Raw genomic sequence first — 9165 nt, 5'->3', positions numbered from 1 at the left:
GTACTAAAATGCGTACTTGTCAAAATACTTAACAAAACATGCGTACTCATAATGCGTATTTAAAACGCGTACCTAAGAAGAAGGTAAAAGTCAGGATAAATCGGTGAGAATCTTGTAAAGTCAAGCTAAATTTACAAAATTTGCGTGGCAACCCTTGTTAGGTGTATGACTTTCAGGCATCTTGTTTACAACCATCTTTATTGTATCATTGAAAGTTACATTAGTGAGCAATGGATTGTGTCAAAACTTATGGTTTTCGACATCGACTTCAAAACGAGTTACTGAAATAGCTCTGTTCGTTTTTAGTTCTAAACAACGGACATTAAGGCCATAGGGGGGGGGGTCCGACTTTTTTTTTACAAAGAATAACTTTGGATTTTATATGAAAGCTTTAAATACAAACTACAAGCCTGTTTTTATAGAATTCAAAAATATAATTTAACTTCTGAGATTTTTTATTTTTTGTAAAAAGTTTCCGATACAAACGTATGGACCGCAAATTTTTTGGGGTCAATTTTCTCGGAAATTTAAAAATTCACTAAAAACCTATCTCCTCCTTCATTTTTTGACCTAGAGACTTCAAATTTTCAAGAAATGTTCCTTTTAATATTTTAAAGAATCTAAATGTTGGAATTTTTGAAATTTTGAAAAATAAAAATTTTATCCACAAAAAACTAAAAAAAAGGGTAGTTTTTTGACAATAATTTTTTTTTACTCAAAATTAAAAAAAATCCTACAATAGATCTCTTTAAAGTTTGATGATACACATTCTGTAAAAATTTGAGAAAGATTACTCAAAAAATGAAGGAGGAGATAGATTTTTAGTGAAATAGTCTTTTTTCGTATTTTTAGTTTTTGCCTTCCATAAGGAACCTATTGAACGCCCTTTCTTTGATCGCTTATATCTCAAAAGTTACTTTGAGTTTTTTTAAGCGGTTATAAGTGTCTGATAGCTCAGATTAAATTCTACAAAATAAGATCAAGTTGTAAAAAACAAAGTGGACCCCCCTATGGCCTTAAGCAACTATTGTTGTTCACTAAATTAGTCTTAAATCGTTTTATGAATAATGTGACCACTTTTCGAGTTTGAGCAGAACGATTTACCGAGATAAGAAAGCAATTCTATAACACCTAGTTTTACAACGCTCTTGCAAAAGATCTTCAAGCTCTTAATTGTACATAAGAGTGAGTTTTATCTGTATATTTTTATTGTAAATAAGCTTGAGCGCCAAATTGTTAATAATCGTTTATATATTTTAAACTATTAGATTGATAAAAATATAAGAAATACCAGTAACTTGTATATTACTCTAAACCAGGGTTTCCCAAACTGGGCCAAGTGGCCCCTTGGGGGCCATGAGCAGCAAGGGGGCCACAGGGGGTCATGCGGTCATAATTTGAAACTTATGCTAGGTATTCTGGAGCTGATGATGAAGAGCAAAAAAAAGGTCTTAAGAGTTTTTAATGGTAGTTTTGAAACTTATACTAGATATAAAAAAAAGGAAATGTAGGGGGCCAAAAGCCGTAAAAGGGGGAGCCACGAGGTCATAATTTGAAACTTACACTAGATATTCTAGAGTTGATGATGAAAAGCAAAAATAAAGGTCTTAGGCAGTAATAATGGTAGTTTTCAAAGAAATCTAGTTGAAAGAAGCCATAGCTTTTTTAATTTCTTAAGGGGGTCTTTTGAAAAAAGTTTGGGAAAAGCCTGCTTAAAATTAAGGTTATTATAATCATAACTATTAAAAGTATAAATTTAAGTGTTTGTTAACAAAAGATCCTAGCGAAACAAGTTCACTGGAATATAATAAAAACAAATTATACAGTAATCTTCTTTTATTGTACCAACATATGTTTCTGTATGTTAACATTTGTTTCTGTGTGTTCTGGTTATTGTAATCTAAATATTTAAAAATTTCTAACGTTTAGCACCATTACCAATAAGTTTAAATCTTGGTATAAGTTTATGAGCTCTAATATGCAAAACCTAAAAGTCTTTATAAGCGAGTATCCTCTATAACAGGGGTCGGCAGGCAGTTGGTGCTCGCGGGCCAAATTTCAAGTTTTCAAAATCTTCGGGGGCCACAGTTTTAGTTTTAGTGATGTTTTAATAATATTTTGGCTTTTGTTTTAGTCACACCAGAGATAGTTTTACTTTTATTCACTTAATTACTTTAAATGACTTTTAGCTACGCATAGAATGCCTATTAAATATATAAACATTTAATGTAATAGAAATTTTATTGTTTAATATACTTAAGTCTTAATAAAATATGTACTTTCTTAGATACTTGTTAAGTTAAACTTAATAAAATACTTTTATTATTCTACTTACAACCTAACTCTCTATAAAAACCGAGCTTAAAAAACATTTATGGGTCACTTTTATACATTTTTTATATTATGAACCACCTTTTCATATTTGAAAAAATGTTAACTTTAGAAATTGTTTTTGCGTTTTAAATAGTTTACACTATTAGTTCAGTAATTAGTTTATTAAATAAAATGAATACTTATTTATACTGTAGATAAGCTTAATCAAAATTTTTAGCATAATTAATGCTGAAATACTTTAATAAAATACCTTATTAGTAATTAATTAGTCTTTTACACGGTTGCCACTTTAAAAGCAAATATTTCTAAATTATGTTAAAAGTTTACTAATCGTTAAAAATCTAAAAACTTTCTGTCAATCAAGCTTAAATACATAACTAAAATATCATTATTATAAAAAGCATAATATGTAAATAGACAAAAATTTACAATTAGTAAACTACACTACAGTCATAAAAACTATTCTGAGAATTTGAAGATTTATTCAAAGTATTTGAAATAAAAGTTTTAGATACACCTGAGTTTTATAAAAATTTCATAAACAGCTTTAACCTAGTCTTAGTTCAAAAAAAAAATTAAACTAGCCTGTTTGTTTGGCAACCCTGTTTAAAATAAAGTTTACAAAATAAAGAAACACTGAAGTTTATTAACAATGAATTAATTATAGAACTAAAAAAGTTATTGTAAATTAGCTTGAATGGACAATAAAGTTTTTAAATTAATGTATAAAAATTTATTAAGCTATTAATGAACTAGAAAAACCTATTTTTTATTGAGCATTATAGCAATTCTTTATCTGCAATAAAAATATTGCATTTAAAAAAAGAAAATGTGAATTATAAGACGAGCTATAAGAACTATAATACATTAGTTTGGAGTTATTGCGGAAACAAAAAAAAAACTAATCGCTTAAGTCAGTTTCAACAACGCACATAATTATTTTCAGTTACTACAGACTGATCAGAAAAAAACTGTTTAGGTAAGTTGTAAAGTAGCAAAAGTAATTACGAAAAAAAGGTACCGTTGAAAGTTGAAAACTTATTTAAATAGTTTGTGTTTGGGTTATAAAAATATTTTTGTTTAATTCTTCAATATCAACAAGAAGTCGTTTTTAGGAAATGTCTGAAGACTATAAAGCCACATAAACCAAATTAGGGCTTAAATCAATCTTTTAAGACGCGAGAACTAAAACAATAGATATTGCTTATTTTAGAGCTTTTCTTACAGGTAGTTTTAATAATTTTGACATTTTAGAAGAATTTCTAGGTTTAGTTCCAATACAAAGCACAACCATAGGTAAAGACATTTTAAAAGCAAAGGTGCAATGCACCAATAAAAAGTTTTCAAAAGTACAATTTTTTATTTTTAGTATATAATTAAGTTAATGGTAAAAAAAATATCTTAAATAAATAAAAAAATTTAAAAGTTGCTGTTAAGATACTTTAAATGTGTTTTTTAGTAAATGATGTTTATACGGTAGATTTTTTGTGTCAAATCGAAATTTCATTACTTTACATGTAAAAATTGTTTAAAATTCCAGGTGTTTTCGATAATTCTCAAATTCAAGGCATTTTCAGATGTTTAAAGTATAAATTGTCAAATTCCAAGCTTTTTTAGGATTGTTTGACAACACTAATTGTTCACACTTATATGTATACACTTAGTATAAATAATAATTTAAATTATATCAGCTGAAACACGTAAAATTTAAAATATATTTTAATTCAAACCAACACTTGCAATGAACAAAACATACATCGTAAATATAATTTACCACTCTTTAAAGAAAAAAGTCACTCCGAGTGACCAAAACTAGCCTGATATTTTAGCATTCAAAAAGCAATTAAAGCCAAAAACTGAAAAGTGACTAAATTGACCTGAGATTTAAAGTCTTCAAATAGTCATAGTCTCAGTGTGTGGAAATTTTTACTTATTATTTGATCGAATTTGAGCTGTTTTGATTAAAAATGTACAAACTGAATAAGTTACCATTTCTCATCTAGTTTGTATTAAATAGGTAGTTCCAAAAAGCAGCAACTGTTTTATATTAGTATGCAACGCATAAAAAATTACTTATTTTGCTAAAAAACATGGTTTGAAAAATCAAAAAGTAAACTAACAAGAATTTTTTTAATTTATAGCATATATATTGTTTTAAATGTGTCTGTACACACTTAAATATTACATGTAGAAACAATAATGTTAGAAAATTATACATAAACAAAACTTTATCTCGTTATGTATTAAATAAAAAGTGGTTTAAAATATGAGCATCTTTGTTCATCGGTGTGCATAGGAATTAATTTAAAATGCAAAGAAAAATTCTAAAAAATTAAAGGTGTCAAAATAAAATTAATCTTATTTCTTCTTATTATTATTATTGTTATTACTATTATTATTATTATCTTATTTTAAATGTTTTTGTGCAAACTAGAATATAACATTTAGAAATAAAACATCTGTAATAGAAACTTAAGTATAAAAAAAATTAAACTGTAAAAAAATGACATTTTAGTTAATTACTGTGCATTACTTTTGTACAGAACGGAAAACATTTGCATTTAGTTTTTCCCAAATAGGTATTATATAACTATCTTACTAATTCAAAGCTCTTTTTTCAGAAAATAATTTGCTGTTGTAAGAAGAAAGTTATTATGAAATTGAAAAAAAACCTGGTAGAATGCTAACCTGTCTTTTTCACATTTTTAAGCTAAATCAGTAAAGTCTTTTAATTGTTTTAAAATGTTATACAGAAACTTAAAAAAAAAATTATCAAAAAAATTTAATTTAAATATATTTTTGCTCAGCGGGCCACATTTACATGCTCGCGGGCCGTAAAATATTCTTTCGCGGGCTGCATTCCATTCAAAAAAATAACTTGCTCGCGGACCGCAGATTTAATCTTCACGGGCCGCAGTTTGCCGACCCCTGCTCTATAAGATACAACGCGTGCGTAAACAGCTCATCAGACTTCAGGTACTAGTAAGCCCGTGTCAACAATATTTATTTAATCAAGATTTTAACGTGATATTATTTAAAATGCAAACATAGTAGGAAAAGCAAACCAAGCGCAGGTAAAATGCGGGGGTTACTCTCTTTGGGTAAAAAGTACCATCATTTACTCATAAATTCAAAAGTAGAAATCATTAATCTTTTATTTATATGAAACAATTATGCTCATTTAGTAACACTAAGGATAGCTGAAGTCTTTGATGTGATGTATTTTTCGGAGTTAAATTTCACTTACCGTTTAACCCCTTTTAGTCCATTGTGGATCCTTCCGAATTAATAAATTATAATTCGTCTATTTCAAGATATTTTTTAAGTTAAGATTAGGTAAATTCATAACTTAAACTTTTTGAAACAATCAATGCTAAACTATCTCTTAATGTTATTTTTTATTACTTATTACAGCGGTCTTTATGGTGTATACAGATGCACACAAGAATGCATCTGTTACCCAAACTCGAGTTTCCGGATGAACATTTTTTCAGCATGTGGAATCACATAAAAAACAACACAAATAAATAGCTTCCTAGCTTTAACCATCATTTGATATTTTTTTGAAATAACCCCTATGTAAGTTGTATGGGATCTTAAAAATTCCACCTTTAAGTATTTGGTTGGAAAATTTTATACATGTAGCAATTTTCACAAGAACACATTCTATGTGTTTTAAGACAATTTGAAGAAAGTTTCATGCAGGCATTTCTTATAATTTTTTGTTAATTTAAGTTTTTTTTTTGAGAAAATCGAGAAGCGCCTCCATGAAACTTTCTTCAAATCGTCTTAAAACGCATAGAATGTGTTTTTGATATAATTGCTACATGTATAATACTTGCCAACCAAAAATTTTAAGGTTGAATATTTAAGGTCCCATACAATATGCATAGGGGTTGCTTCAGAAAAGTGTCAAAAGTAATGAATGGTGGTAAAAGCTAGAAAGCTAATTTCTTTTGTATTGTTTTTTATGTGATTCCCCACGCAGAAAAAAATATCATTGCGCTACTGGTTGAGAGGCAACAGATGCACACTAGTGTGCACGAATTTCATTTCAAACTCACACTATATATTCAGGAGATTATGATGATGGTATTTACAAATAAATAAAAGTTCCCAAAATAATGGTATTTGGCGTATTTGAGGGGAGTTTTAAACTTACATTATTTTTGAAATCTCACTATGGATATTTCACAATTTATGATGATCAGCAATAAAAAGGTCTTAGTAATATTTGAGGGGAGCTTTGAAATCTACACTAGATATACGGAAAAAATTTAAAAGTGTTTACTACATTTTTGAGGAGTTTTGAGCTTGGGAATAACACAGTTTTTTTTATTCTAGATTAGTGTGAACAAAACTGAAACCTATTACTAGGTTATAGCTAATAGTTAAATGAAATTAGATAAAAATATCTAATTGATCAATTTTTAATTCAATCAACTTTTTATACAACATTTTAGTAAGCAAAGGTTTGTTGGTATAAGAATAAAACAGTTCTATTATGATTTTAAAAAATACTGTAAACTAAATAAATGTTAACGTGTCTTAAAGAAAAGAAAACAAAATAGCTAAAAATTAATTAAATAACATGCTTTTATAGATCCAATTATGGTAAAAACCTGCAATTGAAAATTTATAAAGGTTTTCATTTAAAGTTTTGTAAATTTTATAATTATAAAAAATATTTATAACTGTTCATAAACTTTTACAAGATAATTCAATTACTATTTTAGAAGTATCTAAACTGTACAGTTTCTTTGTTAGGTGAACGATTATTTAAATTCTGACAATTAAAATTCTAGTAGTTCTCTTATTTTGTTATTATCTCTAAAAAAAAATTTTTTTAGCTTATTTTACTTTTCTAATCTTATAAATTAGACTTACATAAACGTTTTTCGTTTTTAATTTCAAATTTAATAATTTTGAGATTTGATTTTTTAAAACCTACTAAAATTTGACTATTTTGATTAATTATATATTTTTTTCTAATTTATTATTTAATTTATTTTTTACCTTTATAATATTATTAATTAGACCTACATAAGCATTTTCTTTCTTTCAAATTTAGATAACTTTTTAGATGTGAAACTTTAAGGTTTTTTTAGAGTTTTTATAGTCATGTAACCCTTTGTGCTTTATAATGCTTATAGCTTGCGTCTTTTCAGGGAATTTACGTAATGAATTTGGTGTAGTTACTTTTTTTTTAATTATAAATATTTTGTTCTAAAATAAACTTGACTTAATGGTCTTTCCAATTTATTGTATTCGGATCTTAGCAATGAAGGTCGGATCCGGTAGATAATTAAAGAAAATCACTATTTAGTTTTTAGAAGTAATAACGAAAGTTTTTATTTTTAGAAAACTCTTCGGAAAACTTCTTCTTAAAACAACGTTTTTTAAACTAACTTCTTACTTAATTAATAAATTGCTTCGGTTACAATGAAAAGATTTACTAAAGATAATCGTGAACCCATTGTCGTTAAAGGATAAGTATTAAGTAAATGTACCTTGTGTATTTTAATTACTCCTAAAAAGTAGCTAATGAAACAGTATAAATAAGCAGATTATATTACGTAAAAGTGCTTGTATAGCTCATTGTATCATAATTTATGTATTGTTATCTTTAAAGATCGTTCCTTATAAAACAAAAAAAACTTAATTAATTATAAGGAGTAAGTAATACTTCAGTTAAGTTGATTTTAATTATTAAAGTATTATCTCTTTTAGAATTAATAATTGTAATAAGGGTTATCTTTGTTGTTTTTATGACCAAGTCAATGTTGAGAGATACTTCAGCAAAGTCTATCTTTGATGATCGCTAGCCTGTGGAATTTTTCCAAATTTTCGATTTTAGCGAGTTCGTCTTGTTTGCATCGCAATTTGTACCTCACAAAAAAACTTACTAAGAACTTTTTGTAGAAAAAGTGTATAAACTGTACAAAAACTTAATAATTACAAAGTTGCACAATTAGAATTGAGAAACTTTTGATTCAAAATATGCCAATCAAAAGTATTTAGAATAATAATTTTTCTATGATTTCATAACTCGAAGGGTTTCATTTTTAACTTTGAAAACTTTTTACTAAATACACATGTTGTTTTTATTTTACAATATTAGAAAAACCCTAGTTTTAAAATTTATTTTTTCATCAAGTTGTAAAATAGTTGTTTACCTCTGCTATTAGTTTATTTCAAAAAAAAGATTAGTTTGATTGCTAGCTAAATTATTTTAATTGGAATTGTTTGACTATATAATTTACGACAAGTTAATTACTATTTTTGATTGGTACTTAGTTTTTAGTTTCTTATGTATAAAATATTTCGTTTTTCATGTTAGCTTCACAATGTAAGGCAAAATTTTCATATTGTCAACAAAAACAGGATTTAGGATTTTACTAAACACTGAAGAACTAGATTAGTTATTAATATTTTGCAGCCTTTTTTACAGGTGTTTTCAAATTTTCTAAAGTTTAAACCTTTTTATGTACCTGAAAAGTTTTAGGCAATTATGTATTTTTAAAGTGTATTGTAAAAAGCTACTACAGAAAATTCTCTATTATTAAAACAAACAAAAAAATTGTGCAACCCCACTAAATCGTTTGTTATTTCTTTTGAAAACTGTTTTTTTTAGCGTAAATATATTTTAAGCAAAATAAAATTTGACATGAGCGAACGATACATTTTTAAAGATTATAAAAAACTTTTATTAAAGTCTGGAAACTTTTGAAGAGTTTTAACAGCAATCATGTTAATGATAATGTTTTTATTTAAAAAGTTGAACTAGAATTTCTTAAACTCTTACTACCTTATAAAATTTACAGATAATTT

This window comes from Thalia democratica, chromosome 2 (assembly GCF_965202585.1).
Source record: "Thalia democratica chromosome 2, ktThaDemo2.hap1.1, whole genome shotgun sequence".
In the NCBI taxonomy this organism is placed as follows: Eukaryota; Metazoa; Chordata; class Thaliacea; order Salpida; family Salpidae; genus Thalia; species Thalia democratica.
Note: the sequence above shows the minus strand (reverse complement) of the source record.